The 15,870-nt window shown below is 47.7% G+C and overlaps 1 protein-coding gene across 4 annotated transcripts in view; it reads right to left on the bottom strand.

Moving 5' to 3' along the window:
• Positions 1-7,114, bottom strand: part of bcl9 (BCL9 transcription coactivator) — a 115,303-nt gene extending 108,189 nt beyond the window's left edge. For all 4 annotated transcript variants that reach the window (XM_041868076.2, XM_041868080.2, XM_041868081.2 and 1 more), the window contains exon 1: positions 6,629-7,114. The gene's annotated coding sequence lies outside the window, so the exon portion shown is untranslated. The remainder of the gene's footprint in view (positions 1-6,628) is intronic.
• Positions 7,115-15,870: the final 8,756 nt, after the last annotated feature.

The following is a 15,870-nucleotide window of genomic DNA, read 5'->3' as shown; positions in this document are numbered from 1 at the left end:
TTCTGTCCGTGACAGAACGATCTGACCATCATGGACCCAGCGCACTCCCTGACCACGATGGAGGAAGAGCCAGAGAGGACTGCCCTACAGCGACTGGAACGCTCTGAGGGAGACATAAATCGGATGGCTGGCGACATCGCTTCCCTTCTCCAGCTATTCAACCAGCAGCAACAACAGTTCCAACTGCAGCAACAACAGCTAGCCCAAGCCCTGCAACTACTCTCAAGCCCGGCTACTCCACCTGCACCCCCCCTGGTCCTTTTGTTCCTGTACCACCGATTCTCCTTCATCCCTCCGCTGGAGGTCCCAATGCTGCAGGCCCGGCAGTGCTGCCACCAGATCCCCACGCTCCTGAACCAAGGATTGGGAACCCGGAACGCTTTTGATGGCAACCAGAAGCAAGTAAGACCATTCTTGAGCAGCTGCCGAATCCAGTTTGCACTACAGCCCAGGACTTTCTCAACAGAGGGAGCCAAGGTGGGGTATGTCATCACACATCTCACCGGTCGAGCTCGGTTGTGGGGAACGGCGGAATTCGACCGGCAAACCCCAGCCTGTGCCTCCTTCAGTGCCTTTGAGGAGGAGATGTTAAAGGTCTTTGACCTAGGCTCGCCAACAGCCGAAGCGTCACAAGCTCTGCTCACCATCCGTCAGGGCAATCGGACAGTGGCAGACTTCTCCATTGACTTTCGTACCCTGGCCAGTCAAAGCTCGTTTAACCCAGAGGCACTGGTGCAAGCCTTCCTCCATAGCCTGGCGGACTATATCAAGGACGAGCTTGTTTCCCATGACCCGCCCTCAACGCTTGATGCCGCCATTGACCTTGCCGTTCGCATTGACCGCCGTATACAGACCCGGAGGAGGGAGAAGGGCCGTCTCAGTCAACCTGCCATCCGTACTCGGGTCGATACCGCTTCTGTCCAGCCCCTGCCTGTCAAGTCCCATAGCCAACTCAATCAGCCTGAGCCCATGGAGATTGGCCGTGCCTCTCTGACTCCCGAGGAGCGTCGGCGCCGTCTAAGCTCCAACCTTTGCCTCTACTGTGGTGGCGAGAATCACCGTGTCGCTACTTGTCCGGCAAAAGCCGCAGCTCACCAGGTGTAGGGGAGATCCGGGTGAGCTCAACAAGCCTTCAGTCTCCCTCCATCCGAAAGACCCTGCTTCATCTCCGCCTTCAGCTTTCTGACAAGACTCATACATTGGCCGCCCTTGTGGATTCCGGAGCCGAAGCAAACATCATGGACCCTGAGCTTGCACAGCAACTGGGCGTGAACCATCATCAACTGACACAACCCATTCCTGCACGAGCCCTGGATGGGCATCATCTTGGCACTGTCACTCATATCTCCGCCCCTGTGACAATCCTGCTGTCAGGAAACCACCAGGAGTCCATCCAGTTTCACCTCCTACACTCACCTGGCCAACCACTCATTCTTGGATACCCGTGGCTCCGTCAGCACAACCCCCCACATCGACTGGGAGACAGGAACAGTCCGTGAGTGGGGAAGGAGTTGTCACCAGACCTGTTTAAGGGGGGCCACCCTGCCCGTTCACCGGGAAGGATCTAGCGCTACCTCCGACATATCCAATGTTCCGGCCTGTTACCACAGCCTGAAAGAGGTGTTCAACAAATCCAAGGCGACATCTCTACCCCCACACAGACCCTATGACTGCGCGATTGATCTCCTGCCTGGCACAGCACCTCCCAAGGGTCGTCTGTATTCACTGTCAGCCCCGGAAAGAAAGGCCATGGAGGACTACATTAATGACTCTCTTGCCTCCGGGATAATTAGACCGTCGTCTTCCCCCCGCAGGAGCGGGATTCTTCTTTGTCGGCAAGAAGGACGGTTCTCTTCGTCCATGCATAGATTACCGGGGTCTGAACGACATCACGGTTAAGAATCGCTACCCACTGCCCTTACTTTCGTCTGCCTTCGAACTGCTGCAGGGAGCCACTGTATTCACTAAGCTGGACCTTCGCAATGCCTACCATCTGGTGCGGATGAGGGAGGGAGACGAATGGAAGACAGCGTTCAACACACCAACCGGCCACTATGAATATCTCGTCATGCCCTTCGGCCTCACCAATGCCCCAGCAGTTTTTCAAGCCCTAGTGAATGATATCCTCAGGGACATGCTAAATACGTTCGTATTTGTGTACCTTGACGATATTTTAATATTCTCAAAGACTCTGTCAGAACACACGCACCACGTCCGGTTGGTCCTGCGCCGCCTGCTGGAGAACTCTCTTTTCGTGAAGGCAGAGAAGTGCGAGTTCCATGCCAAGACCGTTTCATTCCTGGGGTATGTGGTGACCGAGGGCAGCATTCAGATGGATCTCACGAAGGTGTCGGCTGTCACTTCCTGGCCAGTTCCTGAGTCTCGGAAGAAGTTGCAACAGTTCCTGGGCTTTGCCAACTTTTATAGGAGATTCATCAGAAACTATAGCACAGTGGCTGCACCCCTCACGGCGCTAACCAGCACTAAACAACCGTACCAATGGACATCAGCTGCTGATAAGGCCTTCAATATCCTCAAGACATGTTTCACTTCTGCTCCCATCCTCCAGATGCCAGATGCAGCAAGGCAGTTTGTGGTGGAGGTAGATGCTTCGGACGTGGGAGTGGGTGCAGTGCTTTCTCAAAGAGCAGCTGAGGATGGCAAGATGCACCCCTGTGCCTTCTACTCCCGTCGGCTAACCCCTGCCGAATGCAACTACGACATTGGGAACCGCGAGCTGTTGGCTGTCAAGCTCGCCCTTGAGGAATGGCGGCACTGGTTAGAGGGGTCAAAGGAACCATTCGTAGTGTGGACAGACCACAAGAACCTGGAGTATATCCAAACAGCCAGGAGGCTGAACTCCCGTCAACAGCGGTGGTCTCTGTTCTTTACGCGCTTCAATTTCACGCTCTCCTACCGCCCGGGATCTCGCAACATCAAACCTGATGCTCTTTCCCGGATGTTTCAGAAGGACGAGACCACCGCCATGACAGCTCCCATTCTTCCCAGCCACTTGGTCGTAGCGGCCCTCACCTGGGAGATCGAGAAGCAGGTCATGGAGGCTCTTCGGGACCAGCCAGGTCCAAGCACCAGCGCCCCCAACCGTCTGTTTGTTCCAGCAAATCTCAGGTCACCTGTGATTCAGTGGGGGCACGAATCCCGTCTGGCCTGTCATCCCGGCATCACTCGCACCCTTCATCTGGTCCGCCAGCGGTTCTGGTGGCGGGGGATGAGACGGGATGTCCGAGAATTCATCCGAGCTTGTCCCACTTGTAACCGAAACAAGACTCCCAACCAGCCTCCTGCTGGGTTGCTGCAACCCCTACTCATACCCAAGAGGCCCTGGTCCCACGTTTCACTGGACTTTGTTACGGGCCTTCCGCCCTCTGACGGACACACAGTCATCCTTACCATTGTTGACCGCTTTAGTAAGATGACCCACTTCGTGCCCCTTCCCAAACTACCCTCTGCTAAAGAGACCTCCCAGGTGGTCCTGGAACATGTGTTTCGTATCCATGGCCTACCCCAGGATATAGTGTCAGACCGGGGCCCGCAATTCTCAGCAACCTTTTGGAAGGAGTTCTGTCATCTCCTTGGGGCCACCGCCAGCCTATCGTCTGGATTCCACCCGCAGTCAAACGGCCAGACTGAACGCATGAACCAGGAGCTGGAGAAGGCACTGAGGTGTGTGGCTTCCCAAAATCCCCGGGCCTGGGCTCAACACCTGCTCTGGGTGGAATATGCCCATAATTCACTCACCAGTTCCTCCACCGGGCTCTCCCCCTTTCAGTGTGTCTACGGGTATCAACCTCCACTGTTTGCCAGCCAGGAGGCGGATGCCACCTGTCCGTCTGCTCTTGCGTATGCCCGCCGCTGCCGCCGCACTTGGGCCCAGGCTCGCACTGTGCTCCTGAAGTCTGGAACCAGCTACGCCGTCGGTGCCAACCGACGGAGGACCCCAGCACCTACTTACCGGGTTGGTCAGAAGGTCTGGCTGTCTGCCCGGGATCTGCCGCTGCGGGTTGTATCACGAAAGCTGGCCCCTCGCTTCATTGGTCCTTTTCCTGTGCAGAAAGTCATCAGTCCAACGGCGGTCCGACTTCAGTTGCCCGCTTCCATGCGGGTCCACCCCACCTTCCACGTCTCCAAGGTCAAGCCGGTCCATGAAAGTCCCCTGGTCCCTGCAGCTCCGGCGCCACCTCCTCCGCGCCTCGTAGATGGCGGTCCTGTCTTCACCGTCCGGCGGCTGCTCCGCTCTAGGCGAAGGGGTAGGGGTCTCCAGTACCTCGTTGATTGGGAGGGATATGGTCCAGAGGAGAGGACCTGGATCCCGGCCAGGAGGATAGTGGACCGGACCCTTATCACTGACTTCCACCGACTACATCCTGATCAGCCTGCAATCCGTAGGGGCCGTCCCAAGAGGGGTTCCTAGCCGTCCGGCCCGCCCTGCTCCTGTCTCAGTGCCTGTCCTGTCTCCCGACCGTGACCCTCCAGCTCCTTCTGAGGATGAGGAGATTCACTCGGACCGCTCGGAGGAGTTCTGACCCGCCGCCTGCTCCCCTCCACCCTCCCGGCATGATGTTGTTCTTGGGACTTCTGGGGCCGTCCCTTGGAGGGGGGTCCTGTCATGAGCACTCTCTCTCCCTGGTAGCAACATTAATTGCATTCAATTATCTTCCACTCTGCTCACCTCCCTCTCTCTACTCAGCCTAACTAGCTCCACCTGCCCTGCTCTGCTCTTGTTACCTGGCCAGCTGCACTGCATTTCCCACTCACCATCCTCACCTTGCCTCACTCTGTTCTAATTACTCTGCCAGCTGAACTGCATTTCCCCACTACCTCTCCCAGTATATCAAGCCCTGGTTTTCAGCCAAGCCCTGTCAGATCGTCTTCAAACCCGGACCAGTAACCTGCCTGTCTGCGCTCTGACTCCTGTTTGTGATACCGATCCTTTCTTGACTGCCTCCTTGTTCTACTGCCCCGTCTATCCCAACCTGCCTTCTGGACCTCGACTACTCTCCGATCTTCAGCCCCTCCGGTAACTCGTTTCTGCCTTCTGTCTCTCACCACGATATTTGCCCAGCCCTGATCTGTACTTCTGCCTGCCATTCATATTGCTGTTGTGTGTGTGTTTCCCCCAGGTCTCCGACCACCAGATGAGCGTGCCCAGACGTTTCACCACCCTCAGCCCGATACGCCGCTCCATCACTGGGGAACACACACACTAAGCACTTGGACTGGACACCCCCGGACATTTGGTGACCCCCGGAGCACAGGTACCCACAGGAGGACCCTGAAAGACCCCTGACACCCCTGGGACTCCTCTTCCCGCCTGTAACCTTGAATAAAGAACTCTGAATTTGAACTTGCGCTCTTGGGTCCTCTTCTGTCCGTGACAGTTTTGTGTTTTTTGTGGACCCCAGGAAGAGTAGTTGCTGCTTCTGCAAAAGCTACTGGGGATCCAAATAAAGAAACAAACTAACTTTAATCTATCATGTCCACTTGACAGAGAGGACTTCCTTTAACTCTGGACCAAAGTGAAGAAAAACGATAATATCAAAGACTGACAGCAATATCTCTCAGATTAAATATACTGCTGAATTGGGAGAGCATGGAAATTATCAAATAATACACAAACAAATGTCAAGGAATCTAGCAACAAACAATATTTTCTCCACAAAGAAATTGTGTATAAATTGTTCATTTTTTATTAAAAAATTCTAATGCTTTTGTATACATTTTAATACCAGCTGAATCCCAAGCATGGTGCACAGTTCACTCATTGCATCGTGTGTTGAGTGTTAACCAAGTGAATATGACAGACAATCTCAGAATGATTAACTCCCCAAACTGCCATTCACTGCCAGTGCCTAACAAAGACTCTGTATAAAAGATGGAGAGTTCTAATTCTCAAGATACAATGCAGCTGTGGACAAGCATCATAACATGGAAAGGGAAGAGAGAGAGAAAGGAGGGAATGGAGAACCAAAAATCACAGCAGGCTTTTTTTCTTCTCTAACCGCTGGTTGTGTAAAATCTGCCCGCTACCCACATGCTCACTTGGTTCGACAGACATAGCCCCCCACCCCCAAAACCCCTTAGGGGCAGATAGGTCCATCCTGCCCCCCACACACTCCCCCAACATCATGTTCAGCCACAACCACAAGTGACAAAGCTGACACGGAGAGGGCGGTCTCATTGTCTCACCTCTGTCTCACACATGGGACTGGGGAGATCTCAGACGGTTCCCCCTCCCACCTAACACCCTCACTCACCGCCGTTACTCTTTCTGTCTCACACACAGAGGGTCAGACTATCATAGGGGGGTTATCCCATTTACAGACTAATCAATGACACATTCCAAACCACACTGACAATCTCACACACACACTGCTGTTTAAGCACGCTTTACCACACAGCTCAATGCATTGCATTTATCCTCATATAACAATCTCTGCGTTAACACTGGTGTTAAAAAAAACAACACCATGCAATTCACCCAGTGGCTTCCCAACTCCAGCCTCCACCCCCACTAACCCCCACTAACCCCCACTAACCCCTAAATACAACTAACCCCTGGAAATAAAAAACAACCAAAGCTGAAGAAACACACACAGAGACTACTCACCCAATCAACCTGTGCTACGGCAGCTCTCTTCTCCTCCTCACTTGCTCTCTCATTCACTCGCTTCCCCACTAGCGCGGACACAAAACATCTAAGAGGAGCGCTTTGGTTTTCATTTGTTTTGGGTTTTTCTTCTCTTTGGGCTTCTTAGTCCCCTCTCTTTTGTCCTGGCCGGTGAAAAAAGTGCACACATCCACACAAAGACCTCTTCTTCCTTGCAAGCCCTGGTCCCCTCTAGCATCTAGCACTAGGACAACATCAAAGCAACTTGGGGGGAACACTTCAGGGGCCCATTGTCTCTGCGTGGATCTGTTTTTCTTGCAGCTCCCCCCTCATGACTCGCCGCCACTTGGTACAGTCCGGGCATTCACGCCAAGTCGCTTTCACACATGGTGGAGGGGAAGCTTGTCTCAAGCAATTGCTGACAAGCTGCAAACAAGACAGCCCCCACACACTCACAGACATCTACCCTTACAAACACCCCTTTCTCCCTCCGTCTCAGTCCTCTCTGCCACTCGCTCTTTATCCCCCCCCTTTTCAGGTCGCCCCTCCTCTCCCTCTCTCTCGTTCGGTGTGTAAGCCTCCCAGTATCTGACCTGCTCACACACACACACAGCAGAGGATTGCACAGGCACCATACTGCTCCCGCTTTCACAGGTGAAAAATCACATTGAGAGGGGAGGGTAGGATAAAACACTGTCGATTCAGACTGAGGGGGAATAGGAGAGGGACATACTTAGAAAGAGGGCAAGGGAGAGTGAGGGAAAGAGAGAAAGGTGGGGGGTTGGGTAGGACAGGATCTGTCCTCATGCCTGGCCTCAGAGGTTGGGGAGCACCGCGTGAAAGAGAGGGGGGAAGGAGGGAATGAAGGGGGCAGGGGGCCATATTGGAGACTAGAGGAGGGGGAAGGTGTTGGTTTTGGAACAATGAACCATGAGCACCAAACTTAGGAGGTAAAAGTAAAAGTCAGCTTCATCCCACAGAAACTGACACACAAAGTGAGTGTGTGGGTCTGTGGGATTTGGGTGTTTATTACCATTTATTACAAGGTTATTATCACAGATATTCTTGAACAGAACCAACACTGAACCAAGTACTTAATGGAGACGGCAGATAGAAAACTGATGGACAGACACAGATGGCAGCCAGACAGGATAACAAAGAAATCCTGAGGCACTTTGTGTCTAACACTAAAAACCCATTATCTTGTGGTTATATGTTTTATGATTGTGACAACTGCATGGTGTCTTTATCATACAGCTACGTAGTCGGTTTACCCTCAGCTTTCAAATAACCTCACTGGTCTTGACCATGTTGCTTCACATGCAGCTTCATGCTGCTACCAACCGTGCCCAAGAACAGCAAGTTAACCTGCCTAAATTACTATTGCCCCGTAGCACTCACATCTATAGCCATGAAATGCTTTGAAAGGCTGGTCATTGCTCACATCAACACCATCATCCCAGACACCGTGGACCAACTCCAATTTACATACCGCCCCAACAGATCCACAGATGACGCAATCTCTATTGCACTCCACACTGCCTTGACCCACCTGGACAAAAGGAATACCTATGTAAGAATGCTGTTCATTGTCTACAGGTCAGCATTCAACACCATAGTGCCCTCCATGCTCATCACCAAGCTCAGAACCCTGGGACTAAACACAACCCCCTACAACTGGATCCTGGACTTCCTGGCGGGCCACCCCTAGGCAGTGAGAGTAGGCAACAACAGATCCACCACGCTGACCATCAACACGGGGGGTTAGGACTGGCTTGACTAGCTGCATCGCCGCTTGGTATGGCAATGGCAAGGCACCCGACTGCAAGGCGCTACAGAGGGTGGTGAGTACGGCCCAGTACACCACTGGGGCTGAGCTCCCTGCCATCCAGGACCTCTACACCAGGCGGTGTCAGAAGAAGGCCCAAAAAATTGTCAATGACTACAGCCACCCAAGCCATAGACTGTTCTGTCTGCTACCGCATGGCAAGCGGTATCAGTGCATCAAGTCTGGAAGCAACAGCACCCTGAACAGTTTCTACCATGACTGCTAAACAAGACTGTTAAATAGCTAATCAAATTGCTACCTGGACTACCTGTATTGATTATGTTTTGCACTAACTCTCTTGCACTGACTCTATGCACACATACTGGACTCTTTCCACACAATCACACACACTTACACTAACACCCCAACACACACAAACAGACACACACACACACTACATACGCGCACACACATACAGCAACATGTGCACACATGCATACTGATGCCACACACACATTCACACACAGACACTCACACACACACTTTCACATTCACCACATACATTGATGCTACTGTCTATTATCTATCCTCTTGCCTAGTCACTTTACTCCTACCTATATGTACATAGCTACCTCAATTACCCCGTACCGCTGCACATCGACTCGGTACTGGTACTCCCTTTATATAGCCATGTTATTTTTTACTCGTTATTGTTATTCGTTATTCACTCTGTATTAATTCCTCGTGTCACTATTTCATCACTCCTTCCTGAAGGAGGGTTTTGACTAAAAACCTCAACATCAGAAGAGGAATGGGAAACTATGCTGTCACTAACATGGCTACATCTATGAACAAATAATAGTAAATGGTATTGACAATGTCTTAGTGATGTATTTGGTACCAGATACCTCAATTTAGAATAGGAATGAGTAGCTGGGTGAGCAAAGGGTTAAATATACCAGCAACTGACCCAAAATGGGGAGGGAGGTGGGGGCGGGGCAAGGGGACAGGATTCCATTGAGAATTGGTGGTATTGCAATGCCTGAGATTGGGTTGAACCAACGTGAGCTGTATCGCAGGGGTGTTCCTCCCTCAAGCCTCTCCGCTGCTTCTTCCTCTCCCCATTCCCTGTACCCGAGAACTGCACAAAAAGCTACAATTATAATGTGTATGTTGAGGTATGGTTTTCAAAAACCACCAACTTGGTTTCCATAACACATGTGTGAATGCTGGGGAAATATTGTGTCCCTCTATGAAGGAGGGGGATGGGTAGGGTCAATAAAGAAAAGGGTACAAAATCACTGTCACATTAAATGTTTGTTATTTTCTCTAAACATGTACTGTAGGTGACTCAGTGTTTTGTGTAGAATAATAAGATGTAATGTTGTGCTACTGTTAACTAGAACATGATGCAGCGACCTGGTAATTGTATGCGTGAGAGAGAATCTCATCTGTATTCATTGCACATTAGTTTGAGGTGGGAGGAGTTTTTCACCTAGGATTACACATGAATGGTCTGTACAGAGTAGTAGGAATACCCTTTGGTTTTATTGCTGCTTCTGTGTTAATTATACCTGCTACTAGTAGGACTGTGATTTGTCTCACTGTATGTTTTTTTCCTTTGGTGAGGGCTGGAAACTGATGTAACATGAGATAGCTCCGTCCATGTCCAGTCAAACATATCCCTTACTCACAGTCAATGGTATCATGCATATTTTTTTTTAGGACACTGGAGACTAAATTCAATATATTTGAATTAATTATGTGTATAAAAACAAATGTTATATTTTTGTCCTACAAATTGATCAAAATTATAAGGCATGTGGTCTGAGATTCAACTGGTATGACGCAGTAGCGTAGGCAGAAATTAGTTGGTGGGTGGTCCTGCAGATTTTTTTTTTTGGGGGGGATTCTACACATTTTGCCACGGGGCAAAGAAAAACGTGCAGTTTTATAGCTAATCTCATGCTATTCTACACATTTTGCCATGAGGCTGAGAGAAAATGTTGCTGTTTTAAAGCTAATTTCCTTCAATTCTACACATTTCGCCATGGGGCAGAGAGGAAAATGTGCAGTTTTATAGTTAACATTTTTACATTTACATTTTAGTCATTTAGCAGACGCTCTTATCCAGAGCGACTTACATGAGCAATTAGGTTAGTCCTCTCACACATCGACAGATTTTCGTTACTCACAACGCTCTTACCACTAGCTCCTGCGCCCCCATTTTCTATTCTACACGTTGCCATGAAGCTGAGAGAACATATTGAATTTTTAAAGCTAAATAAAGCTCAAATATAGGCGTGTTGACTGTGATAAAGGCACTGGATTATGAGCTGCCTTGTTTGATAAATGAACAAATAAAGTAGGCAGTGGCATGGTGCATATAGCCAAAGAAACACACACGCCTCAATGAGGTCATATTCATGGCTTATTGGGGGTGTGGCTATCAGTTAGTTCTTTTTTGGCCACCCATCCCATAAGAGTGAATGTCATTCCAGTTCACTGATTGCTATGAATTCTATCTGATGATGTTTGCATGTTGAGGTAAAAAGACAAATAAAGTCCAGTTTGGAACACTGACAAGTACAGAGCATAATATATATACAGTACCAGTCAAAAGTCTGGACACACCTACTCATTCAAGGATTTTTCTTTATTTTTACTATTTTCTACATTGTAGAATAATAGTGAAGACATCAAAACTATGACATAACACACATGGAATCATGTAGTAACCAAAAAAGTGTTAAACAAATCAAAATGTATTTTATATATATTCTTCAAATAGCCACCCTTTACCTTGATGACAGCTTTCAAACTTTTGACTGGTAGTGTATATATTTAAAAAGTGTTTTCCTCAATCTGATTGGGTGGGGCTGGCTCCCCAGTGGGTGGGCCTGGGCCCACCCATGCCCAACCAGGCCCACCATGGCTACGTGGCTGGGATGACGCCTCTGCTCATAATAGGAAAAATAATATTTTAAGCACACTGGCACAAATGACCAAATTCAGTAATTTGAGTGTGATATGTTTTCATTTATAAAGCCCTTTTACAAAAAGTCCCACTGTACCTAACATCTTTACTAAACTTTAGACATACGAGCTACCACACCCAGTCTCAGGGATTGTTAACTCTGGAAATTCCTTTGGTCTCTACGGAGTTAGGTAAATCAGCTTTAATTTTTCTTGCACCTTATTTGTGGAACAATCTTCAAAATGTTCTTAAATTAGATGCTCTGGTGCCTTTAGGGCAATTCAGAAGGCTGATTAAGGACCTTATTACTGTCACGATCGTTTACGAACGAGAAGGACCAAGGCGCAGCGTGATAAGCATACATGTTTATTTAACAAATAAACACCACGACAAAACAACAAACGAAATGTGACGTCCAAGGTAGCATACACACAACATACCTTACACGGAACAAGATTCCACAACTAACTGGTGCCAACAGGCTGCCTAAGTATGGTCCCCAATCAGAGACAACGAGCAACAGCTGCCTCTGATTGGGAACCACACAGGCCAACATAGATCTACCCATTCTAGATCTTAAACACAGAACATCGACATAGCAAACACAACCCAGAAAATACACACCCTGACTCAACAAATACAAGTCCTCAGAGTCAGGGCGTGACAATTACTGATGAATGTGTTTGTTTTTTATGACCATGTTTTTCTTTCTGCTTGCATTTTGTATTTATATTGATGAGTGTATTTTCTGTAATTTCTGTAATTCAGGGCTCATCTGTAAAATAAACCTTGGTCTCAGTATGACTCCCTAATAAAATAAAGGTTAAATAAATAAAATAAAATAAATAATTCCAGTATGATATCAGTGTGGCTCTCAATTGGTTTCACAGCCACTCCATAAGCATCTATACCATTTTTTCAATTCTCGAGCTTTGAATATTGTCTTCTACCTGTACTGGTAGTCTCATACTGTGGGTACCCTCTCATAAGCGAAGACCTCCACCACAAGAAACATTTGTGGACAACATCTGCCGAGACACTGGTCTCAGATCAGAGGATCTGTCTTTAGAGATAAAATGTTAATGTACACACCAATGCATAGTGCATACATCTATTTGTTTTTTTATTGAGCTGCCCTCTTGGCCATGTCTCCCTTGTAAAATAGCTATTTGGTCTTCAATTGGACTTCCTGGAAAAATACAGGTTAAATAAAAAGAATAGATCACCATACAGCATCAAATTTGACTTCATAAAAAAAAACTTAACTCCCCCACACACAGTATTACCTCTGCACACTGTTTATTGTGTCAGCATACCTTTTATATCATGTGTGCGGGAGTTACATATCTCCATGTCAGCCGTCTGCAGCAGAGACAGCCGGGGCGTCAATTGAAACCCTACACACGCATTGGTGCTACGTTCAGAAGCGGGCGGTGACCCTGAGTGAATAAAAATCAGGGCAGATTGGCAGCAAATCCTGGTTATGTCATTCATCTGTCTCCGGAGCGATTTGATAATGTGCTGTCTGGAGGCAGGGGATGGAGCGTGCATGTGCAAGGTCAGTGATGTACTTGCAAGACTGAACAGGGGACATAAGAAATGATCGCAAATGAGCCTCAATCCACCATCATTGTATCTGTATTATTTTCTCTATGGGCTGGTGAGGATTTTATACATGCATATATACATATTTTTCTACCCTCACCTCAGTTTCTCATTTTTTCTGGATACCTGTACCCCACTACATGGGGATGTCAGAATGTGACATGCCTGCATATAATATTTCAGAAAAGCATCCCGTCTGATGCGACCAGTTAGTGCCTAATAGTCACTCTCAGCTCTAAAGAACAAATCCAATCTCCACCAACAGCAGGTATAGGTCCTCTCATAGAAACATAATCGATTTCAGTCTATTTTTACAGGTCCTCTCTCCAGTCAGTGCAGTTGTTTGCTATGCAGTGGTCTAACATTTCAAGGTTTCGAACTGACGCTGGATGTTATGCAACGCCTGCACTCTGGGACTCTGTAACATAAGCAGAAGAGACAGGAATAGAGCAGAAACTGGCAGGGAAGCAGAGCAGCAGCCTGTTGTCTCCCCATTACAGAGCAGGCACAGCCACTGTCCAGCCACTGGCTAGCTGACCAGCCACCCTGCTGGCTTCTGCCCAACATGGCCCCCGACATGGCTGAGATGGACACATAGGGGATGTCTGATTGGCATTGAGTACATGGGAATAACCAAGGAAAACGATTTTATTTGTCAAGAGACCATGGGACTGATTGAACACAGTTAAAGCTAATGGGCAGCTATGGGATTGACAATGTCCAATTTGACTTAGCCTGGAAACAATGGGGATGTGGTTAGAACAGGAAAACACACACATTTCTATTAGCACATTATTATTCACATATATTTACAATGATAGGGCAGGTACTGCCATAAATCATAGAACATAAGAGACTGGTGCCAATTTCAACATACAGCTGATCATGTCCTTATTACCCCAGCCTAGTATTTTCAGATATAGAGAGAATATGGATCACATATTTTCTTGACTGAAACAGCTTGGGGTTAGGTCAGTATTTCACTATTAAACCATCCTTCTGCCTCTAACAAAATATGTGAATGTTTATACTCAGTTAGAAGTCAACCTCCACTCCTTGTTGAAGTCACACTTCACAAAGGAAGAAAGGAAATATCTGTTTGGAAAAAGTAATCTAAGAACAGGGGATGAACTGTTTCATCACACTGACATTTAAATGCAACAGGCAGTGTCATAAAGACCTGTTTACATTGATTTTTACAAAACCTCTGGTTCACTTTTCGCAATAGATAAAATACATATATGTATGTGCTCGACAGTGCACTAGCTGTCATTCTGCCGCTGAAGTTCAATTCCTTTGACAGCGAGGTACAGATGACAATAGCTTTAGGGGAGACCGCCATCTTGTGGATATTTCATGTACTGACGATTTATCAACGAAGGCTTAAGCATCAGCATGATATTATTCCCTAAATTGACAACTACTGCTATAGGCCTAGCTGTTTTTTTTCTTCATTTCTTTCTTTGGCATTCCATTAGCGGATGTTCTGTCTGAACCAGATGGCGTGTCGAGTGGAGATGACAGTGAGAAGAATTGGATTACAGTGGAGAATGCAGAAGGAAATAAAATCAGTAAAGTGGTAGTCGAAACTAGTAAATCCCAACCTAATTCTGATTAATTTTTGGTTGTTATAAGGGTTTTGGATCGATGTTGTTACCTGGGAGATCCGTTTGAAGGCTCTATTAAAATTGTGGATCTGTTGAATGAGGTGGTGTCGATGAGAATAACGAGAAATGGGCGTATTTTAGTTTTTTGTTTCTATGGAACAGAAGGAGCGTGCTCTGCGCCTCAAGAAACTGTCGGATTGGAATGTGTCGTGTGCCGACATTGGTGTTATCTCTGGGGTGGCGCTAGAAGTAAATGCAAAGGATATACGTGAAGAATTGGATCAAGTGGTTGGTGCACAACAACTGACCCGCATGGTAGATGCGGGTCACTCCATCCATTCTATTGTTTTTTGATGAGTCTCTCCCTTCTCACGTGTATTTGGGTTATATATGATTCCCTGTGAGAGCCTTCGTGCCCAAACCCATGCAGTGTGATAAATGGAAATGATTTGGTCATGTGTCAAGTGTATGTAGAAGGAAGGAGTATTATATGCCAGCTGAGCCTAAATGCTGCAATTGTGGTGGTGAACATGCACCCGAATTTCTGAAGTGTTCTGTTAGGGTGAAGGAGACGGAGGTGGCAAGAATAAAGGCTGTCCAGAATGTCTCCTATCCGGAGGCGTTGAGAAGAATGGAAGAAAGTTGATGACGTAATGGTAGTAGGAGTAGAGACACAAGATGATGTTCCTTGTCAACAGAGGGATCCAGACATGTTGCATGTTAAGAAGGTGGACTTTGTAGCATTTATTACTTTGGTTGTCAACTGGTACAGCGCAAACGGAGAGGAAATCGGAGAAAATAGGCATCATTGTGAGTGCGGCTGAGCGTTTCTTGGGACTTTTCTGCAGAGGCATTACAAGGAATCCTGTCGATGAATGCTCCGTCTTCACAGGCACCTGAGCCTGTGTATGGATGTGATTTGAATGTGGCTGAAGGAGTGGGATGGTTGTTTTGATTTATTTGTGTATTTTGTATTATCTCGGGTCCCTCCCCCTTCCCGCATAAGGAATATATAATTTTTGTTTTGTTTCAAACCCCGTACAGTAGGTGGCGGCAATACACCAATAGGTGTAGCCTGCCATAACACTTTAAAGAAGAAGTAGAATACACTAACGCCGGCCGGTGACGTCGGAGCTTGAGAAGATGGCGGATGTTTTGTTTGAAATTGATGGCGCGTTGAGATGAGATGAGAGTGAGAAGGAATGGATTACAGTGGCGAATAAAAAAGGAAACAAGAGAAGTAAAGTGGTCGTGGAGTCTAGTAAATCCAAGCCTAGTTCTGACT

The sequence above is a fragment of the Coregonus clupeaformis genome, chromosome 22 (genome assembly GCF_020615455.1).
Source record: "Coregonus clupeaformis isolate EN_2021a chromosome 22, ASM2061545v1, whole genome shotgun sequence".
In the NCBI taxonomy this organism is placed as follows: domain Eukaryota; kingdom Metazoa; phylum Chordata; class Actinopteri; order Salmoniformes; family Salmonidae; genus Coregonus; species Coregonus clupeaformis.
The sequence above is the reverse complement of the archived record's forward strand: the minus strand, read 5'-3'. Positions and strand labels throughout refer to the sequence as shown.